We start from the raw sequence: 24,924 nt of genomic DNA on the forward strand, positions 1-24,924 counted from the left end.
TTTTATATCAATCACTGTTTTATTTTAGTTTTCTTCAATTTTTAATAGACCACCGTCGCATAACTTGACATGCTAATATGTCATTTCCTTTTTCCTGTTATCACAGCAGAAAGGATCTTGACTCCAACCTTTCCAGCAAACCCTCCTTTGTTTGGAATGAAAGCGTTCCACTGTGAGCCCCCTTATCTATTCAGCTTAGCCAGCAGATCAAACCTTAAGAACAGAATCCATTTACTTTGTATTAAATGAACCTAGTTAAGAAGTTTCAATTTTGGCAGAAAGGTGTATAAATCAGAAGGAAAAGAACAGATCTCCTTTTTCACAGTTTCTGGTTTGCTTTCAATACATGCTCACAGTGAGGCTTTTGTTCCCGCGAAGTCGCACTGTATTTAAATACTGTAAACACAGCAAAAATTACCTTCTCGAAATTACACTGGGGTTGCTAGAGTACATCATGTCTATAATGACCTCAGTGTTGCATGACTAACTTTACTGCTTCAAAAAGGTTCTAAATTAGTTTGGACAGATGGGTCTTGTCCAAAGGAAATCAATGCGTTTTTGTGAGTCTGACTTAATTTTTATGCAGCCAGCACTTTGAGATGAAATTAAAATATGTATGAAAAACATATTAAAGTTTCCCCTGGGTTCATGGTTGTTTGTACATCTACAGGGTGTTAAAGAGATGATTTAAAAACAAGCTATATGAGGGGTCAATGAGCGCAAACGATGATTTATGGTACAGCATGACATTTTTGACACTTTGGGCCTAATGTCCAATGTTTTTGAAGCAATAATTATCTTTTCATTTATAAAGCGAAGGTTGTATTTCTCCAGTGCATTCTATATGCCGTACTGTATCATATGGAAAGTCTTCACAGATAAAAAGGTACTTGAGTTTAATGAAGAAGTCTGCCACAGTTAAATTCGTGACTCAGGAGTTCTGCACTCTATGTTTATGCCTCAGATACTTTGAGACATCATGGTTGTTGCAATTGCTAAACATCCATACAGTCTTATACTTAGACCTTTTATAAATTAAGCCTCATTAGAACAAGCATTGACAAGGTCAATAGGTTTAACTTATTTATAGTGTGGAAGATTTTTGTGCGTTTATATTTCTTTAAATCATTAACATGCAAAATTATAGCTTCAACCTCTATTACACGTGTACACACTGATATAGTACTACTGCATCTTAAAAACATTTTGCTATGTTGTATAGAAGTGTGTTTTCCTGACCCTTGTTAACTAGGCCTCAATTTGGACCTAGCAGCCATCTTCGTAAAAAAGCATGTCACCCTTGTTACCCTTGTCTTCCCCTTCACTGTTTGTTACTTCTGCAGCACACAGTCAAGCATAATCATATTTGTTTACTTCCAATGTCATTGTTTGTGGTTTTCTGGATTAATCTTCCCGGCTCAGACACAACACTGTAACTATTATTTCACTGTCTTTTCGATAGCTCACTGTACTCTATTAATTAATAAAAGCGTGCTTTGGTTCATGCATTTAGTTTGTTCTTCCGTCTCTGTATGGCATTGGCCATAAAGTGGGCCAAATAATTATTCATCTAGTGCGATAGTGGTTAGGTGTTAAGGCAATAGGACACTCAATGAAACTGTGCTCTGAATTTCTGTGAAAGTAACTTATTTGACCATGCCACAATTAATTTGTAGTTTTACTAATTTCATATGCGAAAATTATGTATACAAAACCCTAGATTTTGGGAGAGAGCCAGCATACCTGATTGAATACTGAGATGCTGCTAAGCATGCTGTCAGTTTCTGTCTTGATTTTCCTGCCCACTTTGGACTTTTGATTTTGCACTTCTCTATAATGCCCTTTTTACTGAGATTCTTCATGGCACTGATTCTGCATCTTCTTATTTTTGAATATTGTAATTAAACCCTTTATAATCCCGGGCCACCTAATATACCACCGTAAAAAAAAATTCTTGACCAGAGTTTTTCATTTTTGATTTGTGTTTTTGGATCATTAGAGAAGTAATTTAGCTTGGGTAGACATTACTGATCTGGGCCGTATTTTTCTGGATGACATTTTTAAAAATGGCAGATGTGTTGTAGTGATGATGTAATATTTCAGAAACCATGAGATCTATATACTTTATTTTGGTGTCAAAACATAGGTTTTGGCGCTCAAGTAGTCTTATAGAGACAGAAAATAACTCCACAGAGCAACCCTTCTTCCATTTTCCAAAATAGCGGCTATAATAAAAGAAGAAGAGATATATATAGGAATGAAACAAATAATAATGTTTTTTAAACCTTTTATGTATACACCAATGGCTATCATCTGGATATGAAAAAAAGAATGTTTATAACTCCTGTTTTAGACACATTTTCATAGTTCACTTAATTCATGTGTTTCAGCAATCACTTGTGGTACATTTGAAGAATGTTGAAGATTTGAGAAGAGTATATCAACTGGGACATCTTTTTGTAGGACAGGTTTTGCAAGTACATGTACGTGTAAGTTCTGTGGGTAGAGGCTTTGGAAATTTTGTAGGTTTTAGCACCCCATCAATATCTTCCCAACCAAATTCACACAGATCTTTCTCTAGATATGCATGATCCAAAACATTTGCACATCTTCTGATCAAGTAGAATGCTGTTATAATGTGTCCATGAACAGAATATGACGTCAGTGGAAGGTCACTTAGTGTGACTGATCACTTGAACTCACTGTATTGAAGAACGTCAGATGTGGGACAGTCGGAACCGGTTTAGCATGTAAAGCTCCAAGCTTTGTTCCAATTTTGCTCTAGTGTCATCACCAATATGAATATGTTTCTTGATAAGAACACTGGGCATCTCTGGGTCAAGTTTCTTGTATAGAATTTGGATCAGGATTAAGTGTCTTTTCTCACCTGTTCCATAACATATCCATAACTCTGACAAACCTTGACTTTTGAACATTGCAACAAATCTAAGTAGCACAATAATAGCATCAGTGTCATGTGACAGCACAGTGACTCCATTGGAACCATTTTAAACAACCCACTCAACATGTGGCACAACACGAAGGTCAGCTTCCTCCAATTTGCTGTTAAGTTCTTGAACAATATGCCCCGTACCTTTTGATTATATCTCTGCAGGCACCAACGCCTCATTGACAATCATTCCACTTGCAATAATTGGAAATTCGGTGTTCAATAAAGTGTCAGCAATTTTTTGGCAAGTTATTATCTCGAAGTTCATCTTGTTCGATGTTGATGACCTGAATTGATCAAGTTGAACAGGTATAGGTGGAAAATGTTTGATGCAGGCAAGGTCAATGTTTTCACTTGTAGACCTTCGTCTGATTTTCGCACATTCTTTGACTAATAGTTCAAGATAACTGTCAAAGACAATGTGCCGTTCTTGCAAAGTGCACACTTACTTTGATATCTGTAGAACAGTCTGAATGACCTCTCTGAAGTTTTGCATGGATGAAATCTTGATCATTCTTAATTGTGACATATAGTCCACAAAAATAGCAGTTTTTAACAAGGACACCTTTATGAAACAAAATTCTTCAGGTGAAAGTTTTTTTTATAGCTCTTGTATGAGTTTGTGTTTCACTGCTTTAAGTGCAGCATTTCCATCAAATAATGCGTTTGTTGGAAGAAGATCATGCAACAGAATGTCCTTGATAAATTCACCCCTTTCTTTAGCTACATCCATCTCTCTATGTGCTTGCGAAAGTTTATTTTTTTGTAACCTGTTTTGTGGTGGTTGGTTGGGTAAGCTCTTACTATAGCAACAAAAGCACAGAAATTTAGCCTTAATGATTATATCAAATAGCTTTTTCTTTTTCAATACAAATCTCTCCTGCTTCATTTCTGCATATAGGTTTGATCCATGTTTCAGGACATCCAGTAGACATATTTTTATATCGTTATCCACATAGTGTTTGTTCACAAAGTTGTGTAGTTGCACAGGTTGAGTCATTTCAAAGGGGTTACCTTGCTGCTGCATGAAATGAAGAAAGCTGTCAATATATTTATTAAAATGTTCCCCTTTCTTTCCCACAGGTTCGTGGTGAAGAACGGTTTCATGATGGTCCATTAATTTTGAACTTGTCATCTCTCCGAAAACATTGCAAATAGAAAGAACTTCATAATAAACTAGCTGCCATTGAACAACATATTCACTTTTATGTGTGTGACCAACACTTCCCTTGGAGCTTTTCTGTGATTTTTGGATCGCCTGTTGCTGTTTCATAGCTGGAGCCACAGCATTGAACCTTCACTCTCTGCTTTTCACTACAAAATGACTTTGGAGGAATTTTCAGTAGATGTATGGATTTTCCACCACCATCCCAAAAGGGTGGATTTTCAGGAGAGGGGTTCACATCGCCTGCCACACCTTAGGGGTAGTGCTGGCTGAATTTGGACACTCCTCCTCATCTAACTAATTGTCCACCTGTCCTCCTGCCAAATGTGGAGCAAGACAGGGAGCAAGGCATCCTCCACTATCGAGGGAAGCCTGGGCTGCAATTCAAAGGTGGCATCGCCTTTGAAGCATCCTGCTCTGGAAGGCCATTCCAGCACGGAGGAGGTGTGAAGCATCTCTGCCCAGAACAGGCTTTGCTTCTGGCCTCTGATAGTGCAGGCTCTCACCACTTGAGGTCAGAAACATGTCTAGTGGTGGCAGGCTGGCTACGACTGGTCACTGACCACACCAGTGCTTGTTAGGTTTTCAGGGCAACCACTAAAAGGGTCTTCTATGTGCATTTATTAATAATCCAACACTGGCATCAGTGAGGATTTATTAAGACAGAATGCTCGGTACCAAACGTCTTCGAATACATGGAAGCCAACTTAGAGCTAGGAAATTCATTATGATAAGTATTCCGCCCATGTACCCACCATGGTTTCCCTGTGCGCTTACAATATCCAAGAATGGCTCAGATATTGCAGGGTTATATCTGCTTATGCAGATATGTACACATATGATATATAGTGCACCATGCCTTAAGGCTGTGAGGCCTTCAGTAGGAGTGACTTAACCATATCCGATGCAGTGTATAAGGCATGGCACACAGGACTGTGTTAATTCTACAAGAGTGGTAGAATGCTCACCAAATTTAACTTTTTATGAACATGTAATGGAATATATGTTGGATCAACATCTGGTCTCAACCCAGGATGCACAGCCATGAAATGAGAGCAATACATGAATCATTAAGTTCCAACAGTATTTTTTCCAATGATAATCCATTTTATTTAATCCATAGTCCATTTTAATCCAAATGTAGACAAAGTTCTATTTTCAGCCACAATTTCAACATATGCCTATCCAGGCTTTTCAACAAAATACATGGGGAGTCACCATTCCTCATAGTGCAGCGTTGAATAATTTAACCCAATGCATTTCGAGTAACAACTGCCCTTCCTCAGAGGTAACTGTGATAAAAATAAAACACATTTAAATCACTAATACCCATCCCAAACTCACCTGTACTGCTGTCACTTTGTGCACCCCTTTACAATGCCGTTTCACTTCCATTTTCATGTATCCCATGAGTAAAAAAGAAACAACACCCAACATGCAAACGTGCATTTCTTCATGAAAATAAATTAAATGAAGTTCATCAACGTGCTCTGTGACAAACAGCACCCAAAATGTAAAACAAAAAAGAGACAAATACACTCCTGTGCCCACCGGAACCATGTCATCTCTTGATGTGTTAAAAACAAATAGCTTAAATGCACAATTTACCTTCAACCTGATCCCGGGTTGAGACTAGATGTTGTTCCAACATATATCCCAACACAGGGCTGTCTGCCATGTCAATTCTTCAGTTTTCTCTACACCAAGACATATGTCTGCAATGGCAGTTTGCATGATCTTGTTGAGTGGTCTCTGGGGTGGCACAATTATTGCTGTATCCCCAATTGACCCTCTTCAGTAACCATGCCCTAGGTACCAGGGTTACCATTTGCTAAGGACTTACAAGGGTGGTTGAAGATGTGCCAATCATGCTACAATTTTAGGAACTATATCTGGCCCTGGGAACCTGGTTAGCAGGGACCCAGTGTACTTACAGTTTGAAATCACATCAGCTATCAAGCAAAAGGTGGGGGCTAACCATGTCAAAAGAGATACTTTCCTACAGTGTATCAGTCTCTGAGTGGGTCTATGAGTGGGTGCATGAGTGTCTCAGTGGGGTCTGTGAGTTTCTGACTGGGTCTGAGAGTTGGTGCATGCGTTTATGAGTGGGTATGTCAGTGGGTGCATGAGTATCTCACTGGGGTCTGTGAGTGTCTGACTGGGTCTCTGAGTGGGTCTGTGAATGGGTGTTTTAGCCTCTGAATGGATATATGAGTGAGAGCATGAGTCTCTGACCTGGCATGTGAGTGGGTGTGTGAGTCTCTGAGTGGGTTTGTGAGTGGTTGCATAGTCTCTAAATTGGTCTGTGAGGGGGTGCATGAGTGTCTGATTGGTTCTGTAAGTGGGTACACCCCACTGAGACACCCATGCACCCACTCATAGACCCACTGAGACTGATACATTCACTCACAGATACACTCAGACACTCATGTACCCACTCACAGACCCACTCAGATACATATACACACAGTTACAAATCCAAACAGACACTCACACACTGACTGACAGACCCACTCTGAGACTAATGAGCCCAATGGCAGAACCAGTCAGAGACTCAAACACCTAGTTACAGACCCACTCTGAGACTGATGCTCCCACTCATAGATGCACTCACTCATGACCCCACTCACAGACCCTCTCATATACTTATACATGCAGTTACAGATCTACTCAGACACTCACACACTGACTGACAGACCCATGTGCCCATTCACAGACCCAGTCAGAGACTGACACCCACTCCCAGACCCTCTCAGACTCATGCATCTACTAACAGACCAACTCAGACACTCACGCACACACACCAACACTCACGCACCCACTCACAGCCCCACTCAGACACTCATGCACCTATTCACAAACCCAGTAAGACACGTACGTAGCCACTCCCAGACCCACTCAAACACTCACACACAGTGAGTGGTTGTCTACGCAGCTCTATGAGTGAGGTTGTGGGTGTGTGAGTGGCTCTATGGATGACTGAGTGGGTGTGTAAGTAGCTGTATGAGTTTGTGTATGGGTATGTGGCGGAATTTGGCAACTCGGCATTCCACAGAGAACATAGAGTTATAGATAAACTCTGCACCCCACAGTTTTCTTTTCATTGTCGTGCTCGTGACGTCTTCTCACTCATGGGGGAGCATAACAAGAGACTCACCAGGCACTCTCAAGTGCCTAGGAGATTTTTGAGCCATCCAAAAGCTCCCATGGGATTCTGCACCCAGTAGCGAAGCTTTAGGCCATGCCAGCGACGTCCGGGACTTCATTTGTGTTGTAGACGAGCAAGATTGAACACGATAGACCACAGCTGCAACCTGGAGAAAATTCTGTTCTCAAGAAGCAGCTAAATCACCTTTAAAAGACAATTTGGATTTAAACACCTCCTCAAATGGACCGTTGGTGTTGTTTTTTGTGTGAGGAGCCCTTTTTTATTTTACTTTTTTTCAACAAGGAGAAAGCCCCCAGAGACTCCAACTTCCTGTTCCTGTCCAGCAGGCTCCTCCCAGATTTTTGCCCACCTCCTGGTACTTTCTCATTTATATTTGGAGCTGAAAGGATCACTCTGTTTGACTGCTGCATATGTACCTTTGGCTTTGTTTTTGTGATATCACAGGTAAGTTCAAAATCTGTTATATAAGGGTGCTGTTTGATAGAGGGCATGCACCAGGATATATTTGTAGTTTTATTCGATTTCTAAAATGTATTGTGGTGGGTGGCCTGCAGTTTCATTACGGGCAAATTTGTTCTTTTGCATCTAATTTTTCTTCTTTTATAAAGGAAAGATGTTGCACAGTTAAGTACACTTTCTCTATTTTTTTAATAAATGTGCAATATTCATTTGATTCACGGTGTGGCCTAGTTTTCCAATGGGTCTTCCAGCCAGTAGTTCCAGTCCTAGTTGTGGGTGAATGAAACAACTTTTCTGTGGTGCTTGTATGATATGAAACATCATTTAGGACATGGACTGCATTGATTAAATTACAAAATGTGGTGTTTATGGAGTATCTAATGTTTGTTTTCTACAAACAGTATACAGGTGGGTTAATATATTTGATGCTTTTGGAGGATGCGTGTTGTAAAAGGTTTTAGCCCAGTTCATTTTTATTTTAGACATTGATGAATACTGTTTTCTCCTGTGTTACCTTGCCTCCTTTGTCTTGGCAGTGTGCGAGTGTGTGTGCCTGCCATAGGCCACCATTTGTCTTTGTTCCCCATGCCATCTGGCCAGGGGTCCATTCGTTTGTCTATTCAGTGTCCATAGGCTTGTATGTATTCTTTATTTTCCATGCCTCCTTATTGTTGTTTGACAATGTGGCTGGGGGCCATTTTGTGTAGGCAGCCAGTGTGCTTTTGCCATCAGTCTGCATGTGTTCTTTGTTTCCCATGCCTCCTGCTTGCTGTTTAAGCATGTGGCTGGTGGCCATTTTGTGTAGTCAGCCAGTGTGATGTTGCCATCGGTCTGCATGTGTTCTTTGTTTCCCATGCCTCCTGCTTGTTGTTTGACCATGTGGCTGGTGGCCATTTTGTGTAGTCAGCCAGTGTGTTTTTGCCGTGGCCTGCATGTGTTTTTTTGTTTTTCATGCCTCCTGCTTGTTGTTTGACCATGTGGCTGGTGGCCATTTTGTGTAGCTAACCAATGTGAATGTGACATAGGCCTGCATGTGTTCTTTGTTTTCCATGCCTTCTGCTTAGTTGTGTGATGTCTGTAGCGGCTGTGTCTGGTGATGTGGGAGTGGTGCCTGGGTGTGTGATGTTGGTAGAGGCTGTGTCTGGTGGTGTGGGTGTGGTGCCTGGGTGTGTGATGTCAGTAGTGACTATGTCTGCTGGTGTGGATATGGTGCCTAGATGTGTGATGTCGGTAGTAGCTAGTATTTCTGTGGTGGTGCTAGGGCTTTTTCAAGCTGAATGTGCCAGGACGATCCAGCTTTATTGAAGATTTCTCCGGAGCTTTCAAAATCCGGATGTAATATTTTAAGAGGTCTGCGTCAAGAGTTAAAGATTGCTTGGTCAATCTGAGCTCCAGTTTGAGTCTTGCCCTGAAGAGATATTTTGGGAATTGGAAAATCTTTTTGCAGCACAAGCAATGTGCTCATTCCAGGATTTCTGAGCAGCCCCCGGGAAATGCATGATGTCCATATGATAGTGCTGGTAGGAGGGACGCTTGTGTGACTTTTCTTATGCTCTCTGCTAATGGAATTTTTAGCTTATTGTTTAATTTGATTAGGTGATGGCCATAGCGCCAATATGGCAAATTATTTGCTTTTTGTGTTTTTGTCTTCCAAGTACCAGAATCTTTGTTTTTTCCGAATCAATGATTAAGTGGTTGGAGGTACAGTATGTGTGCAGACTGGTCAGTGCGCTTTGCAGTCCAACTTTGTTGTGATCCATGATAAGAATGTCATCCGCGTATTGAAGGACGTGTAAAGAGCGTTGGCCTAGTCATGGAGGGACCAAACGGTTGTTAGACAGAGCCTTGGCCAGATCCGCTGTGTACACGTTAAAAAGTAAAGAGGCAAAGACACATCCTCTCTTCAGACCTCCAGACATGCAGATTTTACAAGACAGAGATAGGGGCCTGTTTTCACGCATACCCAGGTGTCTGAGTACAGAGATATTATAGCCGTTAGGAGCAAGGATGGATTGCTCCAGTTTGCCAGTTTCCTGCAAAGGACGTGTCTATCCACTTTATCAAAGGCTGCTGTTTGGTCAACAAAGCAGCAAAAGAGGGGAGGTTGGTTCATCTTTGTGGCTTGGTGGCTGAGGGCTGATAGGGCTATTATACATGGGTCTCGTTTCCCATGTATGGCTGTGTCTTGTCTGACGATGTCAGCCTGAATGCAGATAGTAGGTCGTTGAATTGGATTTGTTTGTGGACTTTGGCGCTGCATATTTATATTGACCCAGGTATTTGGTGTTGAAGTCCCCTGCTAACACAATTTTGTGACTTGGATAATTTTCAATAATTTCTTTTATACTTGTGCACAGTGACATCATGGCACGTGCTTTGGAAGATGTGCGAGGATTCAAATAACAGTTAATGAGGAACAAGGAGAAGGTCTTCTGGCCACATTTTAGGCCCTCTACTGATGGAGCTTCGAAGTCCCTGTAGTCTTGCCTGGGAATGGAAGTTGACACCATATCTCCTTGCTTTGAGAAGATCGAGAGGCCCTCCTTGGGCTGCCCGAAAGGGCTTGTTTGCAAGGTCGGGTGGAAGATTTCATGGAATCCATATATTGCTGTCTGGTTCAGCGACCATGTCTCCATGAGGCATGGGATGTTGCAGGTATTTAAAAAGTCCCACCGCTGTTTTGATTGTAACATTGAGGCCAGCCCTGCCACATTCCAGCTTATAATTGAAAATTGATCTTTTGGTGCTGGTTTACTTATCTGAGGGTGCATGGATGGTATGAGGGAAATAGGTTCTAGTGTGCTAGGAAATTGCTGGCCCTCGGCATTAGCTACTGGAATGGCCTCTCCTAGGACTGTGTTGCAGGTTGCTACCTGATGGACCCGTGTGTTGCACTGCATGGATCTTTAGGAGATTAGATTCCACCATGGACCCTTCTAACTAATCATGGGTCGCTCCCCAGGCTCCCTTCAATATGCTTCCTCTAGAGGGAGGTCCGAGGGCTTCTGTTAAAACATGTGAGTATTGGTGAGGCCGTATGTGCTCTAGCTCAATGCCCCAGTCCTCAAAGGTGGATGCCTCTTTGAGGATTGCGTCTTGTGTTGTTGCTGAGTCCCAGTTGGTTATAGTGGATTTGGGTACTCTGGAGCCCGGGATATGGGCAAATTTTAGCAATTGAAGTTCCGTAGAAGTAAGATGGTTCAGTGATGGCATATGTTTAATAGTTTTAAAAGGTTACCTCTATTCAGGATTTCCACTGGCCCTTTGGACGTGTAGTGGGGGGTAAATGCCAGGCCGGCCATTGACTTGTCTTCCCCCTATCGCTCGGGTCTTTTATTGCTATAATGTATTAGTTCTCCTAGTTCCGGCGAGGCGAGTGCTGTACTTTCTCTTTCTGTTGAGCATGTATAATTAATGTTGTTGGGCGCAGCAGCCCTGGGCGCTTGATTGTTACTTGCCGTCCCTTGTTTGTATTGCAGGGAGCTGTGGCTGATCTGCTGTGTGGCCTTATTTGCCTATGAAGAATTATTCATTAGAAACAAATTCAGTATGCCTTCGTTTTCAGCGCCCTGTGGGTGTTCAGTTTGGTTGTCCGTCATAGGTGAGCCAGCTGAAGGAAGGACAACTCTAGAGTGGGCTCCGTGTAGTGAGGTCAGGCTTCCTGTATTAGAAATCAGTATTCCTGGCCTAGACTGTTGTTCTTGTGTCATTCCTCCCAAAGCCATTAGCATTTCCATGGTATGAAGGGAAATGAGCGTCGAGTCACATGAATTGCCACTGTTTGTGCTATTGGAAATTGACATTGTTTGGATCCCCGGTGTTGTTTCTAATTTGGAAGGTGGTTGCTTTTCCTGATCGCGGGCACCTAGATCGTTAGCTGAAGGTTCAGTCAAACTGGGATTTTTACTTACTTTAGAACTGTAATGAAAAATTAAAAATAGGTTAGCTGGCTTTCCTTGTTGTTTAGTTGGACTGATACAGAAACTTGGACCCAGTATTCCCAGATGTCTTTTTTGAAGGTGCTGTTTTTTGGAAAGTTTTTTCTGTTTCTTCTTTGCTCTTCTAGAGAGAGAAGTCTCTCCCAATGTATGAGAGTTTGGAGTGTCCTGAGAGGGGCTCACTTGTGTCTGAAGTTTTTTTACAGAGTTTACAGCTGCATTGGCATCTGTACTTATATCAGTATTGCTATTTGTTGCCGTATTTCCACCTTGGCTGGGGAGCACCAGGAGGGAGACTGGTTCCACTGTTGTTGCAATTGTACAAGCTGCCAAGTGAGTTACTGGTTCCACTGTTGATGGAATAGAACTAGCTGCCACTGCTATGTTGTCTGGTTGAGAATTATTCAGGGGGCGGTTCTTTTTTGTGTTGTCGAGTAGAGCCCACAAGATTTGTGTTAATGTGGACAATTTATCCATCAGATGAGTACATGAGCAACATTGGCACGCGTATATCTGGCTAAATTTAAGTTCAATCTACATTAGCCTGTTTCCAAGCATTGTTGCTATTGACTGAATTCCATTGTAACTCCATTTTTTTGATTGCCAGAGTAAGACTTTGGCTATTGTATCCTGTTTGTATCTGGAGAAATCCTCCTGGAATACATTTACTGGGCTTACAGGACTCACTGGACCACTACCCCCTTTGTGTGATTGTTGCGGAGAAAAGTAATTGGAGGTAGATCCTCTCGCAAACAGTGGCGTTTGGGCTAGTGATGCTTCCACTTGAGCATCTATTTGAGCTTCTAAGGTGGTTACAATTCCTTTAATAGTGGTCCCAACTCAGGGACTGATGTACAACGTTGAATTTGTTTCCTTTGATGTGATCGTGGCTCCAAGAAGACTGGGAGGCTTAGATGGATGACAGATTCCTGTGGGACATGCCCTGCATGAATTTGTGCTACTGTTGTGATTTGATTACTTTTCGTGGCCAGACCTGGGATATGGCAAATTTGTCGGAGTGAAAGGAAGGAGGATGTTATCCTAAGCTTGCCTCTTATAGGCTTAAGCAGCTCTGAACTCCCTGTGGCAGGCTTCGTTAGGGATGCAGAGCGTCTTGTAGTTGTATACTTAGCGCCTATTCCAGGGTCGAGGCAGGGGAGCGTTGGTTGCATAACTTTACAAAAGTAGTTCTGAATTCTCCCCAGTGGATGGTGGGGTGTTGGTGTGTGCGTTGGCGTAGTAGGTGACCTTTCATTGAGTGGGCGTATGCTATCTATTGTTTACCTTTATCGAGTATGTAGTTAATACCTGTGATTGAGTAAACCCCAGTGGCTCTGACTGGAGGCTAACCTGCTCCCCCTCTCGGGGCCCCAGACTCTCTTGCGGGCGACCTGTTTGTCCCTTCCTAGTGGTACTTTTGGCCGCGCATCTCTTTTAACCATGGTTTTAACCCTACTATTAAACCTGGATGGTGAAACTATTATTCTGCACTACTAGTGATCGTCAGAAGCAGATGGAAACTTTCTCGGGCCCTCAGAGCTGTTAACTGGGTTGCCTGGCTTGTCAGGGCTGACTGCGTTATTTGCGCAATATTCTGTTCTGTCGGGGTGACTCGGGGGAGAGGTCAGCTGGAATAGATGGCTGTGGAGGGGAATAACCACTTAACCACTGGACATAAGTCTGCCTAGGAACATCCCCAGTCAAGTTTGGTTCATTTGAGCACACATTTTTTATATTGCAAATCTCAAAGCCATTAGAGCACTGAAAGTACATGAGGCTTAGGAGATATCCAGTCCATAAAGAGGTCCTAATCGTGTCCACAAGGGAAAGTAATTCACTGTACTTTCCATGTTTCGCAAACACAAATGCCAATGTACTACTCAGTCCTGACAGACACATATGAGCACATGTCAGCATACCACTTCCTAGTCAATCAGAGCACTTGTAAAGCGTGCTCCTTACCCGTGAGGGTCTCAAGGTGCTGAGGGAGGTGGGGATGCCGCTACTGCTCGAAGAGCCAGGTCTTGAGGAGTCTTCTGAATGTGAGTAGGTCTTGGGTCTGCCGTAGGTGGGTCGGGAGGGTGTTCCAGGTCTTGACGGCGAGGTAGGAGAAGGATCTGCCGCCGGAGGTCTTTCTTTGCGGGGGACAGCAGTGAGGGCGAGGTTTGAGGAGCGGAGCTGGCGGGTGGGGGTGTGGAAGCTGAGTCTGCTGTTCAGGTAGGCTGGTCCGGCATTGTGAAGTGCTTTGTGTGCATGGGTGAGGAGCTTGAAGGTGATCCTCTTGTCGACGGGGAGCCAGTGCAGGTCTCTCAGGTGGGGGGTGATGTGGCTGTGGCAGGGGATGTCGAGGATCAGTCGGGCGGAGGTGTTCTGGATTTGTTGCAGTCAACGCAGGTGTTTGGCTGGGATTGCTGCGTAGAGTGCATTGCCGTAGTCTAGCTTGCTGCTGACGAGGGCCTGTGTCACCGTTCTTCTTGTTTCGGTCGGGATCCACTTGTAGATCCTGCGGAGTATGCGGAGGGTGTTGTAGCAGGAGGAGGAGACGGCGTTGACCTGCTTCGACATGGAGAGGGAGGAGTCGAGGACGAATCCTAGGTTGCGTGCGTGGTCGGTCGGTGTCGGTGCTGTTCCCAGCGTGGTCAGCCACCACGAGTTGTCCCAGGCAGAGGGGGTGGGTCCGAGGATGAGGACCTCCGTCTTATCTGAGTTCAGTTTCAGACGGCTGCTCCTCATCCAGTCGGCGACGGCCTTCATTCCCTCGTGGAGGTTGGTTTTGGCGGTGTGCGGGTCCTCGGTGAGGGAGAGGATGAGCTGGTTGTCGTCGGCGTAGGATATGATGTTGAGGTCGTGCTGGCGGGCCACTTGTGCGAGGGGGGCCATGTAGATGTTGAACAGCGTCGGGCTGAGGGATGAGCCTTGGGGGACGCCGCAGATGATGTCGGTGGCTTTGGATCGGAAGGGTGGGAGGCGGACTCTCTGGGTTCTGCCGGAGAGGAAGGACGTGGTCCAGTCGAGGGCCTTCTCTTGGATTCTGGCTTCTTAAGGCGTGTTTTTAGAGTGCGGTGGCAGACCGTGTCGAAGGCGGCTGACAGGTCCAGGAGGATGAGGGCTGATGTTTCGCTGTTGTCTAGTTGGCGCCTGATGTCGTCTGTGGCAGCAATGAGGGCTGTCTCGGTGCTGTGGTTTCATCTGAATCCAGACTAAGATGGGTCCAGGATGTTGTTGTCTTCGAGGTGGCGGGTCAGTTGCGTGTTGACGGTTTTCTCCATGACCTTCACCGGGAACGGGAGCAGGGAGATGGGCCGGAAGTTCTTGAGGTCCTTGGGGTCCGCCTTGGGCTTCTTTAGGAGGGTATTGATTTTGGCGTGTTTCCAGCTTTCCGGGATTGTCGCTGTTTCGAAGGAGATGTTGATGAGCTTCCGTAGTTGGGGTGTGATGGTTGTGTCGGCTTTGTTGAACACGTGGTGTGGGCATGGGTCTGATGGTGATCCTGAGTGGATGGAGTTCATGACCTTGCGTGTCTCGTCGTCATTGACGTTGGTCCAGGAGGTCAGCCGGTTGATGCGGGTGGTGTTCGCAGGGGTGGAGTCTGGTGTGGTCGGGGTGGTCGTGGTGTTGAAGCTGTCGTGGATGTCAGTGATCTTTTGGTGGAAGAAGGTGGCCAGTGAGTCGCACAGTTCGGTTGGAGAGTTCCTTCACGATGCTGAAGAGCTCTTTGCTGTTGTGTACGTTGTTATCCAGGCGGTCTTTGAAGGAAGATGTCTGCGGGTGGGATCCTTGTGGGCTGCGTGGCTGTCTGGTGTGCGTTTGTGGAGCCATTTCTTCTTTAGTTTCCGGCAAGCGCGTTTGGAGGTCTGGAGCTTGTCGGTGAACCAGGTGGCTTTCTTGCTGGCGTGGTTGATGGAGGGTTTCTTGAGCAGTGCGAAGGTGTTGGCGCAGTCGTTGATCCACTGTCGGAGGTTGCGGGCGGCGGTGTCTAGGTTGGTGGGGTTGGTTGATGGGTTCTGGGTGAAGGTGGTGGTCAGCTGATCTTTGGTGATTTTGCTCCACCAGCGACGGGGCAGCTGTTGGGTGCGGTGGTGCGTGGTTGGTTTCTTGAAGGTGAAATGGATGCAGCGGTGGCCGGTCCAGTGGATATCACCAGCCACAGAATGACTTTCCACAAATGCAAATGTGCATCTCACTTGACTCAATACAGCCTTCTAAATGGGATGCAAAGTCACATTGCCTGAAAGTACTGGAAGAGTTCCAATCATGTGTGCCATTGCCTCAATATTTGGCATGGCTTATGACAGCCATCAATGGCATTGGGTATGTGTGACTCACCTACACATATCTACGCAACTCTGTTTGTGGTTACACCTACTCTGTATACCCATCACTGAATTATATTGTCATGTACACATACACATATGATGGATTCAGATTGAAAACCTTATAGACCCTCAAATCACCTATAGAACAGTTGCACATATGACTTTACAACACATAAAGGTACACATGCCATGATGTAGGCATCAAAACAGATGGCACCAGTGGTGTTAGCCACCTCATGATTCTGTACATTCCCCACTTACAAAGGGGAAGTAGTGTTCAATGTCTGCATCTAGAGTGCATTCTATGCCATGCCACAAGTAAGTGGTCCACCATCACATGAGGCACAGTAGTGAGTGAGCATAATGCCAGACACAATGATGACACATGGCCTGTTTGGGACCACTCTCACACATGACAGCAAAAGATAATGTAGATCATCTGTTACATTAGGCAGCCATATGGCTGTTCAACTCTGGTGTTTGACTGGACTCTGCTTAGTTTCTGTTCACATGGACAATAGTCTACAGTTATCCCCATGCATCTACTACCAGACCCACGCATGCAACAACTCTCCCATTGCGTGGGACATGAGTCACCTTCAGGATTGATGGGGAAATAGCTACCTTTAACATAAGATAGAAAAATGGATGGTCATGTAAAATGTTTCACTCAGGCCAATACTCACCCCCTCCCAGCCGCTGTTGGGCTCTCAACTGTCCATCAAAGTCTGGGTATGCTACCGCAGTATGTAGGCCATCGGGGGTCAGAGTCTGGCATATTCCCTTTTTCCCTTGGGAGGGCAGTCCCAGCTGGACCTCCACAATCTATGGGTCCAGCGTCTCAGGTCCTCCCACCTTTTCCTGCAGAGAACACTACACTGACGAGAGACTCCCAGAGTCCACAACTTCCGGGCGATGGCTTTCCATAAGGACATGGACGTTGACCTATTTGGATGCAATAGATGAAGAGACGGAGTAGACTTGCAAGATATAGGTTATCTGCTAAGGTGACACAGAGGTAGTACAGAGTTTGCATACCCCTCAAACAAAAATGCACACATTACGTGTTTGAAGCACACATGCTGAACACTAGAAAAACCATAAATGTAAACTGGTAAAGTCCTCTGAGTTCTACCCTCCATCCTGATCATGCCTATAATGATTTCGCCAGACCTCTGAATCACGAAGTCCTGGCCCACACCACATGTGCTCTGAAAGGCGTCCCCAAGTAACACAGCACACAATTGTGTCCTCCTGAAGGCTACAGTAGTGCAGCACCAGACACCTGAACAGTCTGGGCAAATTACTTGATTCCAACTGTCCAACACATCACTGCTACCATTGCATTGACTACATTCAAAGTTTGGGGTCACAATCAAACAGCTGCTATGTGTGTAACTGAGAACTCACACTTTGAGGTTTAGGGGACATGTGATTTACTAATTTGGACATGATACTACGTCTGCCTGTGTTTGTGTGGGAAGTACTGGCATCACGGCACACACCCTATTCCGTATGTGGCAGCGTGCATGGGACAACATCAACACGCCATTGTACATACTGCATGATTGCACATTATTACACTGCAGGGGATGCACTTTGGCACTGCCGATGTAATCAACTATCTGCAGTGAACATGTTTCACATGAGCAATGCTCCTGTACATTGGTAGCATCACTCCTATGACAGTAAACTCACAGACATGTGGGAGCAAGGGGCCTGCCCTAAGGCAATGATACACAGTGACAACATGGGTCCATGGACAGTAGTCTTGGGTCTGGGGTTTGCACTATGCACCATACCAAATGTAGTAATACTAGGTGCATGTAGGCCAACTCATGGTCCTGTTACACTGATTCAGGCCGCATCTGAAGATCAGAAAGCTACAGAGAGAGTGCTATGTTGATCTGTTCCATTGAAAAAGAAACTGCTACAGCCTGAGCCATGAACCATACAGGGCACACATGATTGACAGTGTTTTCCCTCTGCATACTGAGCACACTGTTACCACATGAACATCATATGCCCACATTTTCCGTACCTAACAGTACATCTAGTGGCCATCCTGTATATGACATTACAGCTATGGTTCACTGTGAAGGGGTCAGTGAGAAGATAGTGTCTACGGGATGGTGAGGTCTCATGTGTGTTGAGTGATTTGTGGGACTGTACACATAACTCACATCATCCTCACATGCTCCTCACAGGAAAAATACACAAGTTAGGGTGTAGGGCCTATACATTTGTTAACACATCTGCCATGAACTGATATACATAATCATCATTAGCAACAATAGGTAGATATATGCATAGATATGTGCATACAACTGGTGTAGGGTTTAGGACTGTAAACACATCACCATGATGATGCTATTGCACAAAGTACAGTGCCACATGAACCATGACATAATTGCATTATGTTGGGGCCACACTATCTGACTTACAAAACTCTGATGTCAGTCTGGGACTCTGAGTCACATTGTGGCCCATGGGATTGGATAGGATAAATGTTGCAGTGTACATACTCTATTAGCAGTACTCACCTGCTCCTCTGGTGAGCCATAGAGCTGGCGATACAGAGAAAGGACCTCATTCATCAGGGTCTCTAGCTCCTCTGCATTGAAGGCAGGGGCACTGCTCCCTGTACAGCGTGACATGACAGCTCCAAGAGGTGGTAAAAAGCAGCTGACGATGAAGAAGTGTTATAAGTAACCCTGGGCAAAGTACTACTCTACGCTTGCGTAGTTTACGAAGTTTGCGCTACTTCGCACTATGCAAATTGCAAGTAGCACAGTGCAAACACGAGCAGCGTAGCTTAGTGGTCATTTTTTGCTTACTTGCGGTCCTCAACGTCAAGTTGGCGACTGCGAGCAAGCAAAATTACATCCCGTGAGACTTTTTCCTCGTTCGCGATCAGCAACATCAAGTTGCCGACCGCGAGCATGGAAAATAAACCTCCCAGCAAGATTCTCAACGCGGGGAGGTCAGGTTTCTCATTGCGAGTGGTCACGTATGCTCGCGACCACTCGCAATGAGAAACTACCAGTCTGCATTGAGAAAGCTGCCGCTCGAGTACAAATCTACTCGAGCGGCAGAAAACGACCGCTTGCACTGTGCAAGATGTCGTTTGCAATGATTGCACAGTGCGGACAAGCATCCGGCACTGTGCAATCATCACGAACAACATTTCCTACCGCACTACGCAGTTCGCGTAGTGCTACGCATAGCTCACGTAGTGCGAAGTGCACTTTGCGTAGCTACGCGTAGTGCTACTACGCGAACTACGCCCAGGGTTAGTTATAAGCAGCAATGTGTGGAGGCAAGTGATTTGATTTCCAAACCACAATGTATAAGTATGCCACATAGGAGATCTTCTGTGAAGACGGCCACAGCCATTGGACCACGACGGTCGCATATTCCAACTTTAGCCTACGTGTGTGTGACTGCCATGGTTCAATCCACCTAACATGTGGTTTTTAGCCAGCAGATGGAGAATGTGCATGTTCCATAAGTGAGGTCAGACATTCACATAGGCTCTCTTCTATGTAGACGGCCACATCCCTTGGCCCGTGATGGTGCCCATGCATCCACTTTTAGCTTATGGCTGTCTCCGCTGTGGTTGAATCTGCCTACCATGCGGTTCAAATCAGCTGGCAGTCAGCGAATGAGTATGTCCCATAAGCGAGGTCAGGTATCCACTTAGGTGGTCTTCTGTGTAGACGGCCACATCCCTTGGACTGCAACGGTCGCATTTTCCAACTTCAACCTTTGGCTGTGACCACCCTGGATGAAGCCGCCTATCTTGTGTTTTGGATCCGACGGCGGTCACCGATGTCGCAAGTCCCATTGGTGTGGTCAGGCATCTACCATGTCAGTGTTGAAAACCCCGTTGTAAAGTGATCTTCTAAGTGCGTCTCCACCACTACATATATGTTGGAACATGTCACCTTAAGTACAATAACAATGCTCCTCTGCCTATACTCACACGTCAGTGTTGTACATGACTGTGCATGAACACAATATTACCACAGTGCAGTGTACACCAGCAGTGATGGTAGTATTGTGTACAATGCAGACTTCACAGCATGACAACCTAAAACTATGAGGTAAACCTTTGAAGGTGTTAGCATAGATGGAATCCCATCAAATTTACTGGATATCCTGATGTGATCACATTCAGTAAACAAGGCCCAAGTTAGGTGGGGGGGAGGGACGGCTAACAGATCCCTTTATGATTAGATCTGGAGTCAGACAAGGGTGTGTTGTCGCACCCGGCCTGTTTTTACTAGTCAGTCAGTCAAATAACTTTTATTCGATCAATTAAAGATCAAAAAAAGAGACAATACAAACAAATAGTCACATTACATAAAATACAGGGTACATATTCATCAATTACAGATATAATAACATTATCATGATTAAAATTTGAAGAGAACTTATTTCATGGGTTCAATTCTGAATTTAAAAATAATAAATAAGATAAAAAGGTAAAAATTTCATTTAAAAACTCTAACAGGGATAGAAAACTCCACACCTAAACGCCACCCTCTGTCACAACCACATCAGTTAAATTCATGCTAGACCGTACACTAAAACGCTTCTTGCTAATACGAACGGCTGCCACTAGAAAATTTGCTACATAGAAAGCAATAGTAATATTAGGCAACAGTTGTAAGAACAGAAGCGCTGGCCGAACCTGAACAAAACCAGCCTCTTTAAGTATCGGTAACAGATATTTTGACCTAATCTGTGCATAATGTTCACAAAACATAATAAAGTGTAATGTGTCTTGACAAGAAAAATTGTCCCAATCACATGGGGTAGCATTATCAGGAGTAACCCAAGTGGGATAAAAGCCTAACACAAAATGTATCAGATTTAGGCGAAACTTGGTGAGAAGAGACCTATGAAGTGGCATGGTTACAAATGTCAGGTAAGGTTCAAGACCGGGAACCGTTATTAGCCCGTAGTTCCTTCTCACTAACGGTTTATTTAATTCTATATCCTCCCTATCAGCCATAAAACGTGTTAGTAATGCAGTCTTAATCCCCATAATGTCCTTTTTATTAATACAATCCGGGGAGTGAAACAGCTCTGGTCTACCTGCTATTGCCAACATCTTTTTCACATATACTAACCATGGAATTCTCAGGGCTCTATCCAAGACGAGACAATCCCTGAGTATCCGATGGGTTAGAGGGATCTCCTGGTTAAGCCAGGATTTTAGCCAGCATATCACAGGGGCCACTTTAATTAAATCCGCGACAAGCCCCATGCCCAGTTCTGAGTGTATTGTAAAGGTGGGTGTAGACTGGGGGACAACCAGCAAGGATCTTAAGAACTTATTTTCCGCCCTCTGTATATTGTTGGTGTGAGTATAGCCCCATATGGCAGAGCCATAGGTGGCTATTGCCAACGATTTTGCTTTATAAACTTTCAGGATGGCCTCCAGAGGGCGAGCTCCCAACCTTTTAGCAAATCCAAGTATAGCTGCAGCCGATCTAGCCAGAGAGTTGCCTTTTAATTTATGTTGCGGGCCCCATGTTCCTTTCTCATCAAAGGTAACACCCAAATAAGTGAAAATTGGGACCCTTTTGACCTCGTGACCTAGACACGAAAAGAATTTAGATTTCCTTTTCCTACCGGCCTGGCCGGTGACCATAACCTGTGATTTTTGGGTGTTAGTTTTCAGGTCTAATGATGTCATAAAATCACCGAAAGAGGCCAGTAGTCTGTCAAGAGCCACCCCAGAGCGTGCCAGAAGCACGGCGTCGTCCGCGTATAGGAGAACTGGGATCTTAATGTCTCCTACACGAGGAACATCCACCACTGCATCGGCCAGGACTGGGCCCAAGGCATTTATATATAATATGAAAAGGAGAGGTGCCAGTATGCACCCCTGCCTTACGCCCCTCTCTGAGTTAAAACAGCTGGTGCACCTTCCCCCCTGTGTAACTCTCACCGAGGATAGTAAGCCACAATGAAGATCTGCCAAAAATCCGACTAAAGGGGGATCAACCCCTATGTCCAAGAGAATACTCCACAGTTTTATGTTTAAAACGTTTTTATTGAGACAAAACAAACCATGGGGGAGGGGGATAGGAGGCAGGATACATGGAATACAGTCAGAGAAGAAGGGATGCATCTCCAGAGGGTTGGCAATAGGTAGCGCGGTGGCTCAGAGGGAAGAACACAGTAACTGAACGCTAGAATTACAAGCTGTGGAATCCCACGCGCGTATCCGACACCCCAAAGCTGAGCAAGAGCATCCCCCCCATCAACACCTCAACAGAACACAATCCCCCCCCTCCCATCCCCCATCCCCCCAGTAACAAAACAACAACCCTCCCCCCTCCCCCCCGTCCTATGGTCCCGCATCAAGGTATCCCTAACCAGGAAGCCCCACGCCCCCCCCCTCCCCGGGGGTCCCCATCTCACATGTAAGCTAGTCCGCCGGGGTCACCGGCGGCCTCAGCCTGAGAAGCCTAAGGTACCTCGGGCAGGTGAGCTCCCGGAATTCAGTGGACAACAGCGCTAGAAAGGGTTGCCATAGCTCTTCAAATTGATCTATCTCCCCCGCAACCGTAAGCGACAGCTTCTCCATCCCCAGCACATGCCAGAGCCTATGCAACCAACCGGTGATGGAGGGGACAGTGGATGTGCGCCAGTGGACTAGAATGTTCTGAACCGCAGACCCCAGCGCTATTGCAATCTGCCTACCCCTGCGGGACTTCAGTGGGTACATTAGGTCATTGGGGAGGCCCAGCAGGACATACGCCGGGAGTCGCGGCAGCTCTATCCCAAAGTGCTCATCCACCTCGTCCAAGACTTCTTTCCAGTAGGCGGTCAGCACTGGGCAATCCCACAGAATGTGTGTGAGGGTACCTTCCTGCCCGCAGCTCCGCCAGCATCCCTTGTCAGTGTGTTTGTGCATTTCATACAGTCTCTCCGGGGTGAAGTACCAGTATGTGGACACCTTAGTGAATGTCTCCGTAAGGCCCGTATGATATGCAGAGTGCCGAGCCCGATACGCAATTTGGTCCCATTCCTTGTGGCTGAGTGTCCTACCCAATTCCCTGTGCCAACGCTCCCTCCCCGGATTGTAGTAGTGAAACGGCGGGGGTTGTAGGTGTTTATACAGATCAGTGATCAGTTTAGCGTCGGAGGTCCGAGTAGCCAACCACCGCTCGTACGGTGTAATTGGACGGGCTGCGGCGGCACGCACCTGAGGCTGGAGGGCCCAATGCCGAACTTGCATGTAGCGCAATCTGTCCAGCTCCGTCAGGCCGAACTCCTGGCGGAGTTGCTGAAAAGGAACCACGCCTTCCGGGCCATAGATCTGGAAGAGTGCCCTGCAGCCCGCCCGTACCCAGTGGGAGAAGACCCCCGGCTCCATCCCTGGGGAGAAGTCCGGGTTGCCCGCAATGGGCGTGAGCGGCGAGGGGAAGGTGGTGAGGCCCCGGGTTTTGCAGACCGCGTCCCACACCCGCAGGGGGACCCGCGTAACAAAGGAAGCATAAAGATTAGGGGGGCGGTGCGTGCGGCGCAAGAATGGAACCTCTTGTAAGGTGCGGCCCGCCACTGCCTGGTCTTGAAAAAGCCAATGTTTGTCGGACTCCCACCTGCTCCACTCCACCAGATAGCGAAGCTGTGCCGCCTGAAAGTACTTGCGGAGGTCCGGAATGCCGAGACCCCCCGCTTCCGGAGCAAGCGTGGAGAGGACCCTCCTCATGCGCGGCCTGCGGCCCTGCCAGACAAAGCGGGAGATGTCAGCCTGCATTTGTCGGATCCAGCCCACCGGGGGCTGGAGCGGAAGGGCTCGGAAGAGATATAGTATTTGGGGCAGCACCGTCATTTTGACCGCCGCGATTCGCCCCAGCCAGGACAGCAGGCCTTTGTTCCATCGGCCAAGCTCGTCCTTGATCTTCCTGCTGAGGGAGGCATAGTTGGCCGTAACCATCTCCGATAATGTAGGCGCCAGCAGAATCCCCAGATACGGCACCGTGGACGAGGACCACTGCATGGGGAAGAGCCGTTGAAGATCCCTCCTGGTTTCCGCAGCCAGGGACACGTCTAATGCCATCGACTTGCTCATATTCATTTTGAAGCCGGCCACCCCCGCAAAGGCGTCCAACTCTCGTAGGCAAGCAGGCAGCGACCTCCTAGGGTCGTCCAAAGTCAGCAGGACATCATCCGCGTAAAGACTGACGGTGTGGACGTACTGGCCCATCCGGACCCCGACAGCATCCGGATTATCACGGATCCTCTGAGCAAACGGCTCCATGTAGAGGGCAAACAGGAGCGGCGAGAGAGGGCAGCCCTGCCGCGTGCCGCGCTCGATGGCGAAGCCACCAGAGCTACACCCGTTTACCCGCACCGACGCTGAAGGATGCTTATAGCAATTAAATACCATGGTGCGGAACTTATCGCCGATTCCCAGTTTTGTGAGGACCCGCTCAAGATACGGCCAATGAACTCTGTCGAAGGCCTTCTCCGCATCAACGGACAACAGCATCCGCTCCCCCGAGATCCTTGAGGCCTTCTCCAGAACATGCGTCACTCTCTTGGTGTTGTCAACCGTCTGTCTACCGGGCACAAAACCAGCCTGGTCCGCCTCCACCAGGTCGGGGAGGTGTGGACCCAGCCTGGATGCGAGAATCCCCGTGTACAACTTGAGGTCGACATTTAGGAGCGAGATGGGTCGGTACGAGCCGCAGAGGGCCCGGTCCTTCCCAGGCTTCGGGATTACCGCGACCGTCGACCTCAGGAGATCCGGAGGGATGGCTCCCGGTTCGGAGAAGGAGTTAAACAGCCGCGTAAGGACAGGGGCCACGGTCGTGCAAAAAGTCTTGTAGAATAGCGACGTGTACCCGTCCGGGCCCGGGGCCTTGCCATGTTTCAGCCGCGCGATAGCCGAAATCACTTCC

This window comes from Triturus cristatus, chromosome 12 (assembly GCF_964204655.1).
Source record: "Triturus cristatus chromosome 12, aTriCri1.1, whole genome shotgun sequence".
NCBI lineage: Eukaryota > Metazoa > Chordata > Amphibia > Caudata > Salamandridae > Triturus > Triturus cristatus.